Here is a 16,650-nt window from a genome sequence, read left to right as displayed (position 1 = left end):
TTCTTTAATGCACATAAGATTGTTATTATAATGCATAATGCATAATGCATATGAAGGAAAGAGATATTATCTCATATAATGCTAACATCTATATCCAAAAACATTTAACATATGACATATAAAATTAGCATAAAATCTCCTACCTCGAGTAAAGTTCCGATAGGTATTTCGATGCAAATAGATGAGGTTTGTTAGTAAAGAGAGACTTGTTCCATAGCTAGACTTTGTGTATACTAGAATGTTTTGTATAAAAAAAGGGGATAGAATGAGAAAGGACGGATCAAATAGCTCTTAGGTATGTGAAGATTATGTTAGGAGGCATTTAGGTGAAATCTTAAATCTGAATTGTCACTTTGTGACCCTATAACATTTTCTATGTTTGGAATTTGGAAATAGCTATTAGATACAAATTTATAGAGAATTGAATTATCTTTAAAAATAATGTTAAACCAAGTCAATCGGATAACCACAGCTTGAGATATTTTTGAAATACTGTTAGTATATCAGGCTGGCTGATAAGAGCGCGATTTTCTACTATGAACTTGTAACCGATTTATCTACCTAATTTAATTTGAATTTGATTTTATACTGAACTTAATGAATAGAGCTAGAATTCTTATCTTTTTATATAACTAAATATCATTCAAATCTAATAAGTGTAGAATTAATTATGGCTATATTTTAAAAGGTTGTTTATTGTCGGTTAGAGATTTACTACAACTAGTGTTTTCATATGTTTAAATTTTAAAGTCAAATCTTAAATCATTACCATTTTAATTAATTAATTAATTAATTAGTTATTAAAAAATGACTTGATTCAAAAAGTTGGGATGTTACACCTTTTCATTGGGTTAGGGAGCTTTGTTATAATTCAATGGATCAATAATAGTTTTCATTCTTCTTCTTCTTCCTTTTCTTTTGATTTTGCTAGAAAGCTTTCGATCTTCATCCAATTGGGTAGTTGTCTTGGAAGAGAAGATATTCATAATTGGATCTTCTCTGAACTTTGGAAGAGGAATGAGGAGATCATGCTAAAAATGCTTTCTCATGTTGGACCGATTTGGATGGATATAGTGATATATAATCCTACCAATACTTTGATTTGGAAATACATGTGGTATAATCAGTGACCACATTTCATCTCTTCCCATGAGCAATTATATCAAGGAATTGGACAATTGTTCATGTTTAAAGAGATTGAATTGCCAAGGAATTGGGATTCAATCACCTAAAATTGCCAAGAAGATCAATGAATGCATTAATTGAGGAAGAGGTGAGAATGAACTTGATCCGGAAAATGCAACATCTCCTAAGCCCAATGAACTCCCCATATATGATCTTCCCATTCTCTTTACATTCTGTTATTTACTTTTATGCTTAATCACTCCACTCCCATTTATTTTACTGCAATTTACTTCTTGCCATTTATATTCAGCCATTTACTTTCCATCATTTATATTCCTTGCAATTTACTTTTTTCGCCATTTAATTTTCTGCAATTCTAAATCCAAATATGCTTAGTTCAACTAGAACACTTCTCTAATTAAAGTTGCTCAACCAATCAATTCATGTGGGATTCGACCTGACTCTATTGTGAGTTTTTACTTGACGACAATTCGGTATACTTGCCGAAGAAAATTTGTTGAGAGACAAGTTTTCGTGCATCAGTATTCCATGATGTTTCATACCTGTTGTTAGATACCAAAGAATTCTCTTGACAGTTTCCAGTGGTGTTCATGTGGTTGGTGCATGAATTGACTAACCCGATTCTAACATACTGAAGACCACCTACAATTAATCTGTACAATGTAAGATCTTCAAACAAATCAGTGCCTTGTAGAGTCAATTTTGAAGAAGGCATCATAGGAGTAGGCCTAGTATTAGAATTAGACATAACAGCTTTATTTAGCAAGTCATTAATGTACTTAATTTGTGATATATGGAGATCACCATTAGATAAAAAATTAAATTCTGATCCCAGAAAATAACGTAAAGTTTCCAGATCCTTTAAAGAGAATAAGGAATGCAATTGATGGATAAGAGTTTGTATTTCATCATTATTGTCTCCTGTAATTACTATATCATCTACATAAGCTAATAAAAATATAGTAGAATGAGCAGTAAATCTAACAAATAATGATGAATCTAATTTAGTGTTATGAAAACCAAAATTGTGAAAAGTAGTGCGTAATTTATTAAACCAAGTACGAGGTGCTTGTTTTAAGCCATAGATGGCATTGTCTAATTTACTTACAAGAGAAGAATCTGTAGAGGTGGAAAGATGAGAATTCTGATTAGAGGTTTGAAAAATAGAAGTAGAGTTAGTTGGATTTAAACCAAGTGAGGTATTAGTAGTAGGAGGAAGGGAGGCATCTAATTCTGGAATATGAGGTATTAAATTGAGGGTATCTAATTCCGAGTTACATGAAATAGAAGAGTTAGTATAATTAACGCAATTATCAAACATAGTAGAATATGGAAACAAATTTTCATCAAAAACAACATTTCTGGCAACTATGATCTTTCCCTGTTTATTTTGACATTTAAAACCTCTTGATTGTGGAGCATAGCCTAAAAATAAGCATAATTCAAATCGATAATCCATTTTGTGTTTATCGAGAGGTCTGATGTAAGGATAGCAAGCACATCCAAAAATCTTTAACATAGAGTAATCAGGTATATTTCAAAAGGTGATTTCAATTTTAACAATTTTGCAGAAAGTCTGTTAATTAAGAATGCAGCAATAAAAAACAACATCTTCTCAATAACTAAATGGCATTTTTGTAGTAGCAAGGAGTGTCAGGCCCATCTCAGTGATGTGCTTATGCTTCCTCTCAATGACTTCTTGCTGAGGACAAGCTAGTCTATGAGATATACCATGTGATTGTAACAAAGTTCTAAGTTTAGAGGATAAAAATTCTCTAGCATTGTCAGTTTGAATAGATTTAATAAATTGACCAGTTTGTTTTTCCTTGACGCACTTGTATTGCTTAAAATTTTCAAAAACTTGTGTCTTGGAGGTTAACAAATATAGACAGCAATATCTTGTATGAGCATCATCAAACAAACTCGTATAATTCCTAAAGTCTGATCTTAATTGAGTTGGGGCAGGGCCTCAAACATCAATAATTCAATATACACTAATTGGAGAGGCAATTCCTACACTGTTTCAGAATTATAGAAAGGCAAAGTATGCATTTTTCTCTTGCAACAAGCTTCATACACAAAAGAATCATTATCATTTTTATTTGCATTGAAGGGAATTTTACAGTGAATAAGGACAGTTTAAACTAGAGTAGATGAAGGATGTCCAAGCCTCTCATGTCATAGATCAAGATTTGTCTTACATATAGCTAAAAAAGAATGAAAATCAGAATCATTGTATAAAGGCCTATGAATCCTAGGACTGTCAAAATCATATGGACCATTCTTAAGCATTCCTTGAAGGAGAATTTGCTTGGATTTCTGAGATTTGATAAGACAGTGAAATGCGTGAAATTCAAAATAAACTCCATTATCTAGATAAAATTAAGAGACACTTATCAAGTTTTTAACAATTTTTTGTATATTAAATTCTTCAACACAAAAATATTTTTATTACCAGAATTAGATAGAAAAGATTTACCAACCTGATTTATACCAATACTTGAACCATTTGCAAGAAAGAGTTGATCAGGACCAGTGTATTATGATGTAGAAATCAAGCTCGAGCTAACATGAGTCAAATGGTGACTAGCTCTGGAATCTGCATATCAGGAAGCATCAAAAGCTGTAGAAGGAGTTACAAGGTAGGATTGTGGTTGATGGAAAGCAGCAAAAGGTGGAAGAGGTTTATTAGGTTGAAAATTAGAAGATGATGAAGGATTACTAGACTGATTGAAACCTTGATAGTTGGGATCAAACCGAAAATAAAGCAATTAAGAGCAACATGAGCTGGTCTGCCATAAACCTGGCAGAATTGTTGGTGCAAAATTCAAAGTCTACAAACTAACTGACAATTGCATCGGCTTGTACCAAATAATACCTCAGGTGAATGAGGGTCGATTTCATGAGGATTGATGTACCAAGAAACAATAGTCAAACGACCCACTTAGTCGGGCAAGCAAAAAATCATGTTTTATGGTTCAAAAGCATTAAACAGTGATTCAAGAGTTCAGAAAGCAAACAATAAACGGGTTGTGAAAAATATGTGAGAGAACAGTTAAGGTTTCAGAGATATTTATTTTTCTGGATTTATATTTCTTACCAATTATTTTAATCATGCATGATTTATTTCATAGCAAACTGTAATAGACTAAACCCTAATTCCTCAATGAATTAGTTTCCTCTAAACTAATCAACCGCCAATTTCTTGGTTACTTAATATAGATTAGAGGGTTAGGTTCAATTTTAGTTTATTAGCCACAAAAATCCTAATTACCCACATATAAGAGGATTATATGTCACGTATTCCGTTAAGTCCAAACAATTAGTGGTTTAGGAGAAATTTACTTTCAAGCTAGTATTCAAGTAAGATAACTTTTTCAAGAATCAATAAGAATTCATGTAGAATGAGAGTTATTTTCCAATATACTCAAATTCATGAGATGAAGAACGAAAGAAATTCTTGAAATTAAATCAATACATTAATTAAAATAGAGTGGCAATAGTATCAATCCATAGAATAAACATAGCTCCTAACCTTAACCAAGGAGATTTAATTGCTCATGACTCAGAAAAAACTAGGGTTTGAAAGTATGTAAAGTGCGAAATGAAGTCAAAGAGAAGAGATCGAGAGAGTCCAAAGGGCTAAATCTTTTTCATTTTATATCTAACCTAATTTTAATTTGAAAATAAAATAAACTAATAATTACTAAAGCCCAAAATATTGTGTTTGGGAATAGAAATACTTAGAACAAAATAAAATATAATAATTAAAAGAAAAATCCAACTAAAAATGCTCATTTGGGTGAGGTTGATCCGCATGATTGGCGCTAAACGCTAGAATCGACGTTTAGCTCCCCAGGTGGCAGTGGCTCCTAATTTGTTTCTGACTTCCTGGCGCTAAACGTCAGGTTCGGTGTTTAGCGCCCTATGAGCCGGGGTTTAGCACCTATGATGTAGAGGCTTAGCACGAATCACAAGGCTCCTGGAGCTAAACACTCATGTCCGCGTTTAGCGTCAACTTGGCAGAATAGTTGCACATGTTCCAAAGCCCTTAGGCGCTAAATGCTAGATGCAATGTTTAGCGCCAACTTAGCAGATTCAAAATTTTTCTCTTTTCTTGAACACGAATTCTGAAAAAATCGATCCAAGCTTCACCTGAAATAATTAAAACACTAAAGCAACTCAAAGTAGCATCCAAATAGGCTTCAAACATTAAAATCAAATTAAAACTCAATAAATTCATATCTAAAATAAATAGAAAATAAAGAAAAGATGCTCACGCATCACAACACCAAACTTGAACTATTGCTTGTCCTCAAACAACTAAAAACAATATAGAACTGAAAAGTGAAGTTGCCTACGAATTGAGTTTTCACTTAAGCTCTTGTCCATTTACTGAGTGGGGTTAATGACACTGTGATTCTGAGTAGTTTTGGCATCTCACTATCATTTGAAACTCAAAAATGTCAATGTCCTTTAGAACTTGTACTCGGATGATATTATGGCTTCTCTTCTTCTTTAACCTTTGGTTAATCCTTGAATACAACTCTTTCTTATCTTTTCTTTGGTATTTTACACCTTGAGCCTAGCCGTGACTCTAAATATTTTGTCTCAAGCTTTATTTGACACAAAAATACCACAAGCACTTGACTGGGGAACTCTTTGAGTTTTAATCTTTCTTTTTATTTCTCCCAGTCAGTGGTGCTCAGAGCCTTTGGCATACTCTGTATTTGCACTTGGTTTCGACTCTTAATGCTCTGTCTCAAGGATTACTTGACACATTCACACCACAAGCATATGGCTAGGAAAACAACTTTTTGAGTTTTTAATCATATTTGACCTTCCTAGCCATTGATGCTCAGAGCCTTGGACCTTGCTTTTTATTCTCTTTTTGCTGTTTGTTTTGCTTCAAGGATCAATTTCTTGTACCTCAGGAATCAACATTCTTAACTTCAATGTCGATTATGCACTATTAAATTCATACATTCAGAATCACATATGATACCACCACATCAAAGTAAATAAGACAACTCAGAATATATGACTCAAGTCTCATACATTGTACTACTTCTTTTATTTTTCTTTTGATTTTTCAAGTTCAGTGAGTAATACATGAGACAATTTTTTAAAATAAGCATAAATTACTAAATTAATTAACTAAACTAGAAAAACTAAAGATACTACTAATCATGCAAAGGATTTAAACAGCTAGCAGAAAATAAGACATAATAATTAAAAAATAGAAAATAGAAAAAATAGTAGATAAAGAAACTCAACCACATTCGTCATGGTGGCCGCTCCCTCTTGGAAAACCTCTCCAAGATCCAAAATGATGCCTCAGCTCATTCATATCCCACCTTTAACTCTGTTTCTCCTCCACTAGCTGCTGGAGGAGAGCAGAGTGGCCCTCATGGTCCAACTTCAGCTGATCAATGGAGGATGTCAGATGCCCAATAGATGCTATCAGCTGATCCAAGTGGAGGGAAGTAATATCTCTGAGGCATCTCTGGTTGCTCTGGCCAAGGAGGGAAATGGCTCCTGAGGCAGTGCTCGGGCTTACTCCTTCGCATACTCCATACCCTTCCTAGTGATCGGCCTGTCGACGTCAATAAGGGTGTCTCGATCAATGCAGACTCGAGCGGCCTCACATAGGCAGAAGATAAGATAGAAAAAAGCCAATCTAGCAGAAGTAGAGACTTTTGCGGCTATGCTGTACAACTCTTGAGGGATCACACGATACACCTCCACTTGTTTGGACTTTCCTATGAAATTATTGTGAGAATAGTTCAAAGAGTATAACTTAGTAGAGGCACTTCATAGAGAACAAAGATGCAAAGAGAGATAATTTAGAAAACATCCTAGCTATTTATATACCTTAAGTGACTTCTAATACATTTGTATTTTCTACACCCCCTCAACTAAAGGAATATGAACATGAGAAGGAATATGAACAACATAAAACTGGCCTTTAGAAACACGATCACGAATAAAGTGGAGGTCCACGTCAAAATACTTACTCCTACTGTGAAGGACAGGATTCTCGGCTAGAAGTACAACTCCAATCCAAGATTGTCGTAGAAGATGGTGGATTCAATGGGTGAGTGAAGTCAAATTTCTTCAAGAAGCTTCTGAATGTTATCGTGCACTAAAATCGTCTTTGAGATTCCATTTGCACCAATTACTTTTCTAAGATTGACAAAAGTGCACCATGTTAGTCCTTGACCCTTTTTCTTTAACGGCGTGATGACTTGGCTTGATTATTTGAACTGTTAGCGACACGTGTCACTCCATGGTTTATCCTCGTGTAATGGTATAATAATGTGTTGACCAGTGATACGTGGCTTGTTGATGTGGATGGTTGTACCATGTGTCACAATACTATTTGGCCGCATGTCAGTTTATGTCATATATCACAACAGTATTCGTTCACGTGTCATCCACTATGTCATAATTGTAGATGTACCAAATTAGCATGATTAATCAAATTCTTATAATAAGTTCCTACATTTTGATCACTAGCTCCAACACCTTGTGATGGCCAACCACTCTCAGACACAAACAATCTTCAAATTAGGTGCATTCACTTTCCTGAAAAATTTTTCATTGAATTTGCTTGAATTATATATTGTGGAACCTATTTTTGAGCTAAGAACACATAAACTTGTGAGTTTTTGAGTCTAATTATGTGATTACATCATATAACTACTATTTTCCTTCTTGTGTGTATTATTCTCTTTCTATAATTGTAGTATTTGATTTGTTTGATTTTTTATGTCTATTATTTGGTATATGAATGCATTTATATGATTCAGGCCTTTATTTCATTGAAGCTCACTTACCCAAATGGCCTTACCATTTTATCTACTATTACTAACCAATTTTGACCTTATTTTAATTCTCTTTTATTCTTAATTTTAGCACATCACCACCCCTAAGTGAAAAATAATAAATGTCCCTTATTTGGATCTTTGATTAGCTTAGACTAGTGAGCATGTGTATCATTCAAGTGTGAGAAAGCTTGGGAACATTGGTTGAAATAAAAGTGTATTTTTTGTAATTTTATTGAAAATTTTGAGAATTGGGTATATACTCATGCATTAAATGTTTAAACCATATGCGTTGATACTTTTGTATATATTTTATTGTGAAAAAAATAAAAAAAGAATAAAAAAAGCAATAAAAAGGGGACAAAATACCCCAAAGTAGAGTAATAATAACAATGCATATGTGTTATGGTTGAAAAGAATGCATGAGTGTATGAAAAAGTGAAGAATGGGTAGTTAGGTTGTATTAGAATTGTATAGGTTGTTATATGTGTTTGGTAAGAGCTTAGGTTAATCAAAGATTCAAAATTCAAGCTCACTTAATAACCATATATATCCTTACCTTGACCCTATCCCCATTACAACCTATGGATGAGTCCTCGTGATATTTGTATGTATACATTGAATAATTGTTGATTGTTAGATGAAAAACAAATATTAGAAAGCATGATTAGAGGAGAATTGAGTGAATCAACCCCATACACTTGAGTGACTAGAACGTATACACATCCGATGAGGGGTTCGATTGCTCAATTACATGCTTTCACCCATGATCATCACTTATCTTGAAAGTTTGTAAACTCCTTTCAATAATTCAATTCAATTGTGGATTTGATTGATTGTGATTGCTTTAGCCCTTATGTTTATACATGCTTTCTTGGGAATTCTCTTATTTTGACCAAGTACTTGCATGCATGTAAATAGGTTCCATATAGATAGTTTACTTGCATTGAATAAATGTTGATACCCCTTCTTGTATATTTCTTGGTTTAGTATGAGGACATGCTTGGTTTAAGTGTGGGGAGGTTGACAAACCCCATCTTTAGGGTTTATCTTGTGTTGAATTTAGAGGGTTTTATCAACTTTTCTCACATTTATTCAATGAAATAGTATGGTTTTGTGAATTTTTTCTAATTTGTGCTTAAGAGTGAAACATGCTTTTTAGGCACATAATTTGCTTATTTTAATTCTCTTCAATTCTATTCGATGCCTTGATATATTTGATAGTAATTTCAGGCTTAGGAGGCAAGGATTGGATTCAAGAAGTGAAAAAAAGCATGCAAAGTGGAGAATTCATGAAGAAATGAGGATTTGGTGAATTCATGACGATGCGTACGCGTGACCCACGCGTACGCGCGTGTGAGAGAGGAACTTGCCAGGCCACGCATACGCGTGATCCATGCGTATGCATGACGTTTGTCACGTGACCTCATTAAACGAAATACGCTGGGGGCGATTTCTGAGCTCTTCCAGCCCAAATCCAACTCATTTCTGAAGTATTAGAGGCCAAATTCAAGAAGGATGAAGGGAGAGCAATTAGATTAGGTTAGAAACATATTTTAGGGTAGTTTTCTAGAGAGAGAATATAATTAAGGTAGATTTAGGTTAATCTCTCTTAGATTTAGGGTTTAATTCTTGTTTTCAATTAGTTTTCCTTGCATTCTCTTGTTCTTACATATTTATTCTCTTAGTTTACATTGTTAATTTCCCTTTTGTCACTTTTATGTTATGAACTCTTATTGATTTCAATTTCTTTTAATGCAATTTGATATTTTGTGTTTCCTTGTTGCTTAATTGAGTAGTTACTATTATTTTCTTGCATTTGGTAGTTCTAGATTTTATTATTTCTTGCAATTTAATATGCTTTTCTTTTTATGCACACCAAGTGTTTGATAAAATATTTGGGTTAGTTTTAGAGTAGATTTTGAGCATTTTTGGCTTGGAAAGAGGAGCTTGGTAATCTTGAGTCATTAATACCCAATTTGAATTGGTGATCTAGGGTTGTTAGTTAATCTTGTTTCCATTGAAATTACTTATGGATTGGGGTTAACTAGGCATATTTGACTTTCTTCCGATGTGAAGATAATGTAATAGGTTTATCTCTTGTTAATTATTGTGTTATAATTAATGATTAGGATAGAAAACATTGATTCTCAATCCTTGCCATGAATACCTCTTTAGCATTTATTATCTTTAGTTGTTTGATTTACTTTGTTGTCATTTAAATTCTTGTCTTCTTACTTGTAAACCATCCCCCTTAACCCATAGTTATCAAACCTGGCTCGACCCAGACGGTTCAACCGGAAACCCGGTCACCTGGTCGAACCGAGCCACTCGTTAAACCATTCACGCAATAGACCCGGTCGAACCCGGTTTGACCCGACGGATTTCATGCGAACTCGGTGACCAACCCGGTCCAGGTCATGTTTATTATTTTTTTATTTTTTCTTCCCTGAAACGGCATCGTTTCAGACCCACCCCACCTCCTCTTTGAATGAACCCTAACTCCCTGGCATCTCAGAGTGGAACTACCCCCTCTGAAGCCCTCGTCTCTCTGTCTCTACTCTCTCGAGCTCAGCGCCGGCAGCGGGCAGCCCCTCACCCTCACCTGGTCACTCTCTTGAGCTCTGTGCCAGCATCCCCTCACCCTCACCTCATCACTCTCTCGATCTCAACGCCGACAACTAGGGGTGTTCAAAACTGATCCGGACCGAACTAAACCGATGAACCGAACCGAAAAAATCGAGAACCGAACAAATCGAAAACCAAAAAAACCGAAAAAAATTTGTTTTGCTATTTTCTCTACGGTTCGATTTGGTTTTTGGTTCTTAACATGAAAACCCTAACCCACCCCATGACCCCAGACCCCCCCCCAAACGAGTCCTAGTGTGCTAAATGCTACTGCTGCGCGACTGCGTCCCTAACCCACCCCAAATCCCCATTCGAAACCTAACCCCCAAATTCCCAATGGAAACCAAACCAGTAACCACGCAACGCACCATATCTCGCCCTCTGCACAGTGCCCACCCAGCCACAGAGCCAGCCAACAGCCACCCACGTCCTTGAGTTTTAGGCCGGCAGCACCGACGTTCCTCCCAAGTCCAACCACCTCGAAGCCTTCCTCCAAATCCCACCGCCGAACAGAGCAGAGATCCCCCACCACCGGTGCACCACAAACACGGAATGCTGGAATGCTTGTTAATGGTTTATTGTTCAGTTTTTGTTGGTAATTTGGTCTTCCTTGTTATTGATTTCTTGTTCAGTATAGGGTTATCAGTTTATTGTTCAGGTTTTGTTCACTTTATTCTTGATAATTTGGTATTGCTGGAATGCTGGTTATTGATTTATTGTTCAGTTTATGTTGGTAATTTGGTCTTGCTTGTTATTGATTTCTTTTTCAGTTTAGGGTTATCAGTTTACTGTTTAGTTTTTGTTCACTTTATTCTTGATAATTTGGTATTGCTGGAATGCTGGTTAATGGTTTATTGTTCAGTTTATGTTGGTAATTTGGTCTTCCTTGTTATTGATTTCTTATTCAATTTAGGGCTATCAGTTTATTGTTCAGATTTTGTTCACTTTATTCTTGATCATTGCTGTTTATTGATTTATTGTTGACTTGGTAATTTGGTATTGTTGCTGTCTTGTTGGTTATTGATTCATTGCTGGTTATTGATTCATTGTTGTGACTTGGTTAATTTGGTTAAGAGAACTTCTAGGCAGTGGTGAACACTGTTGTTATATGCAATTTTTGGTAGTGATACATTGTTGCGCTATCTATAATGATGAACATTATGACTTGTTTAACTTTCATTTATTTTTTCTGCCTTTATTTTGCATGTGCAGGTTTGGGGCTGATGTGATGAAAGTAGTTGCATCTTGGACAAAAGTCTTGTGCGTTGACATCTCTCAAGGCTGCATACCAAATCATGTTGATGAAGTCAAAGCTGAAGCTAGTGAATTAGGAAATAAAATTTTGTCTAGTTGGAGTGTAATTGACATTGGGACAGGCAATGGTTTGTTTCTCCAAGAATTAGCTAAACAAGGGTATGGTATTCCTTGCGATGTTTTGCACTTTTAGTAATATATGCTGTATAATTCTTTTATATAAAAAAAGAGAAAAGAAAGACTTTGTAAAAGTTAGCAAATTTCTGAATTACTATTTATTATAACAAAATGTGTATTGTTGGAAATCGGAAGGCATGTGAATATTGTGCCATATAAATTTGTTCATACACAAATATATTTAATTGCTAATTAAATGAGAGTTCTATAGCATCAAAAGCAAGGTGTGAATATGTGAAAATCATGAAAAACAAAGATATATTCAAGTAAACAAAGAAAGTTGCTACATAAAGGTGGCATGGAAATGTATATACTATTATATGCTCTTTTTTGGAGGGAAGGTACACTTATAAGTACTTGGAAGTTCTGCCTATTAGTTTCTGAGAGATATCTGGTTTTTTTTTTTTGTGTTGCATTGCATGTGTTATTAATCTTACTCTTGCTACCTTTCCAGGTTCTCTGATTTGACTGGTACGGATTATAGTGAAGGGGCCATCACTCATCAGCCTTGCTCAAAGCGTTGCTAATCGTGATGTATTTTTTTTAGTTGATTGAAAAAATCGAAAAAACCGAACCAAACCAAACCGATTTTAATTGGTTTGGTTTGGTTCGGATGGCCTCGATAAAAAAATCGAACCAAACCGAACCGCAGTTTAATTACACGATTGGATCAGATGACTTTTTCCTCAAAAATGGAACCAAACCGCACTGCGAACACCCCTACCGGCAACCCCTCACCCTCACCTCGTCTCTCCCTTCGTCGTCAGTTCGTCACTCCCTCGGCGTTGTCAGCTCGTCACTTTCAGTCTCTGGGTCTCTCACCTCATCGCTCTCTCGGTCTCTCACCGTGAGTCCGTGACCCTGCATTCGCTTCGTTGAAACCAGTGAAGCAGTATCTGCTCCCTCGAGTGGTGGTGGTCGTCGTCTTCTCTACCAGGCGAGCTCCAGTTTTCGACCCTATTCTTTCTCTAGTTCAATGTTGATTTCGGTGAATCTGGTGGTTCTTGAAAATGAATTTTTGCGTTTTATTTAGTTTTTAGAGTTGTTGTTGCTGTTATTTCTCTAGTTTGATGCTAATTTTGGTGAACCTGAGCAAATTTTAGAGTTGTTGTTGTTTTTTCTGTTTGTTGAATGTTGGTTTTTTTTAGAGTTGTTGTTGCTGTTCTTTCTCTTATTCGATGTTAATTTTGGTGAACCTGAGCAAATTTTAGAGTTGTTGTTGTTCTTTCGGTTTGTTAAATGTTGCTTTTTTAGAGTTGTTGCTACTATTCTTTCGCTGATTCGATGTTAATTTTGGTGAACCTGAGCAAATTTTAGAGTTTTTGCTGTTCTTTCTGTTTGTTGAATGTTGATTTTTTAGAGTTGTTGTTGCTGTTCTTTTTGTTCTTTCTCTGGTTTGATATAAATTTTGGTTAGAATTATTGTTGAATATGGCAATTGTTGCTGTTGTATGATTTTTTAGAGTTTTTGTTGAACCTGAGAAAATTTTAGTGAACTTTGATTGAATAGTTAAATTCATTGTTGATTATCATTAGTGAACTTTGGTGGTTGTTGATTATCATTAGTTGTTGTGTGTTGCTGTGTTTCTTTTGCTTGAATGGAAATGCTTTCTAATTAGCCATTGTACCTAAGATTGCGAGAAGTCCTTCCTCTTCTTTGGAGCTTGTTCTTGGTCCCCAGGGATAAGTTCTACTGGTTTACCGGGGAAGCTCTTGTTTTTCTTTCAGGAGTTGGTTGGTGGCATGGACACCTAGCCCTTTCTTATTTTTAGTATTTGTGACAATCATAGAGTTTATAATAATAGAGAGAAGATTGATCCTACTTGGGATCATTGTAAACAAATTGTGGATTTACCGATTATGTTATCTTTCACTCGTCTTTGTTAATTTAAATTAAAACAGTATTGTGTATTAAAGACTAATATGTTATCTTCTTTTACATCATTAGTTATGTTTAAAAATTGATATTGAATTATTAATGTTTGTAAAGATTTATATTTTAATTTTTAAGATATTATTTTAATTTTATTCATAAAATTTTAATATTTTTTAGTTATGAACGGGTTAACCGGATGAATCAGTGATCTATCGGTTGAACCAGTAACTCGGTGACCCGGTCGTATGACCGGGTTGATTACCGGTTCAGTTCTGATAACTATGCTTGAACCTCGTAACTGATAACATGCATACCTCACTGTAATTTCTTTGAGAGACGATCCGAAATCTAATACTCTCGGTTATTATTATTGGTTTGCACTTATGACAAACAAATTAAACTTTGATTGAGAGTTAATTGTTGATTTGGATCTATACTTCAACAAAATTATTTTGTGAAAATTCCTAACCTACGATTTCTCTCTCGTCATGGGTCTTATGGTTATTAACATTTTTATGCAAGTGTTCGAAAATTCGAATCACGCCTTATATATGCAGTAACTAATTGACTAGCTTAAAAAAATTTATGCAACTTTACAAAATACAATCATAATAAGTTATGAAAAGAGTTTGTTGTTTTCAAAAAAATAAAAATGAAGCACTTTATTTGAGAAAATACATAGGTGGTACCATATTATAAGTGTCAAATTTTAAGTGATGGATATGGAAGATAGCAAACTAAATATTAAAAAAAAATAACATCCATAAAAATAGCATCATAAATTATTACAAACATAAACATTATCCTTTATTGAATTATTCATTCAGATTGAAACTGAGGATCACCTAAACATTTATTAAAGGGATGAAAGTGGAACTATTATTAGGTATTAGTAGTACTAATAATTAGTTCACTTGAAATTAAGGTTGAATTTGCCTGATTTATCGGCATGATAAAGACCAAAATGCCTCTCAGTTTCTGCACCTGGGCTTCTGATTCTCATCGTACATAGCAAACAAATAAGTCTCTATAGGTCCATTGGGTCTCTTTGGGGTCCCAGTCCCACCCTTAACATGATTAATCAAATTTTGATAGTAAGTACCTGCATTTTGAATTGAAGCTCCAACTCCACCAAAACTTGGCCAGCCACTCTCAGACACAACAATTTGCAAATTATTTGCACCTATTTTCTCCAAAGCAGCATACGTTGAATCCAGCATAGCATCAAACAAATTCTGGTACCCAACATCATTCTTACCTTGTTGAGTAAAAAGAGCATATTCTAATGGTATGTCTTTTTTATTATTAGCATAAGCAAAATAGGGATATATATTAGCAAGAAGTGGTGACCCATTTGGCACCAAGAAATTAATAATTTTTTGCATGTAAGCATTAGCAGCATCACTGAAAGCTCCATCACTAGGTGGGTATGATTTTCTAAGTAGGCTTGAATCAATTGCAGTGGAAGCTTTAATTTGGCCTAAATTGGATGATGCAAGTGCATCATGAATGTTTTGCATGCCGGAAAAAACGTATTGTGCTTCAACATCACCAGGGTGAATTTCATTGCCAACCGTGATGTATCTGAATTTGATATCTTTTGAATAGGGTACAATATTTGTGTTGACCCAATCCTTTGCTGTATTAGGATTAGAAGAAATAACTTGAAGAGATTCTTTTGCAACATCTACTGTTAACTCTATGAACCTTTTAAGGCTTCAAAGACTTGGCTTCTGGAAAGTATATACGCATTCTAGTAATTCCATTTGATTTGTATAAATCAATGGTTTGATGGTTTCTTTCTTTGATGGTAAGCTGCCAGCAATCATTCCATAACATACTGCAGGGGATTGTGCAGCTACACCATATCAAATTGAATTAGAAATTACTAGTGATTCCAAAAGAAGGAATAATATAACATAAATATAGGATAATTTACATTAAAACCTTACTTGATAGTACACTAATTAACTGGAGTAGTAATTGTATCAAAATCATTTAAATAAAAAACCTTGTGAACATTGAGTTATTGAATAAGTGGAATACTAATTATATCAACATTATTTTGCATCTATGGATCTAGTTAGAAAAAAAAATAAAACAAACAATAGTGATATAATTAATATATAGTACATCTATAGGGGCAGAGCCTCTCATATGATAAAGGGGACAATGACCCTGAATTTTAGATTTTTTTTTTCATAAATTATATATAAATTTTGGTTTAGTTTTTTCTTTAATTTTTTTTAATCTCTTTGTATTGAAAAATTAAACTTTGGTCCCTCCCAAATTTCATTCTAGCTCCGCCCTACATATATATACATTAATAATATTGATAAAATTAGTTTAAGCTTCGTATTATTATAAATCACTCCATCAAGACAATCGATGAAAAATATTTAAATACATAAATAACATAAAAAATATAATTAAATAGATAAATGTAAATATCAATTTAATTATAAACCTGTAAATTCCAATTCAATGAACAATAAAAATTCAAGGAAAATCATGAAAAGCATTGTTACGTTACTCTTGAAGAACATATGAATTATGAAAAGACTAGAGAGAATGGTTTGTATTTTGTTGCGTGAATAATAATAATAATAACATATCAAAATATAAAATATTCATAAACATTCACTAAATTTCTATTTTATTTTAAATGACTAAACTTCATATAAAACAATAATTAATTACAATATTAATACCAGGATGGCAGGATTGTATGTTTTTGTTTTAT

The 16,650-nt window shown here is 34.1% G+C and overlaps 1 pseudogene; it reads right to left on the bottom strand.

Annotated features, from left to right (window-relative positions):
- Positions 1-14,817: 14,817 nt before the first annotated feature.
- Positions 14,818-16,420, bottom strand: LOC130965444 (glucan endo-1,3-beta-glucosidase-like; annotated as a pseudogene).
- Positions 16,421-16,650: the final 230 nt, after the last annotated feature.

The sequence above is a fragment of the Arachis stenosperma genome, chromosome 3 (assembly GCF_014773155.1).
Source record: "Arachis stenosperma cultivar V10309 chromosome 3, arast.V10309.gnm1.PFL2, whole genome shotgun sequence".
Classification (NCBI taxonomy): Eukaryota; Viridiplantae; Streptophyta; class Magnoliopsida; order Fabales; family Fabaceae; genus Arachis; species Arachis stenosperma.
The sequence above is the reverse complement of the archived record's forward strand: the minus strand, read 5'-3'. Positions and strand labels throughout refer to the sequence as shown.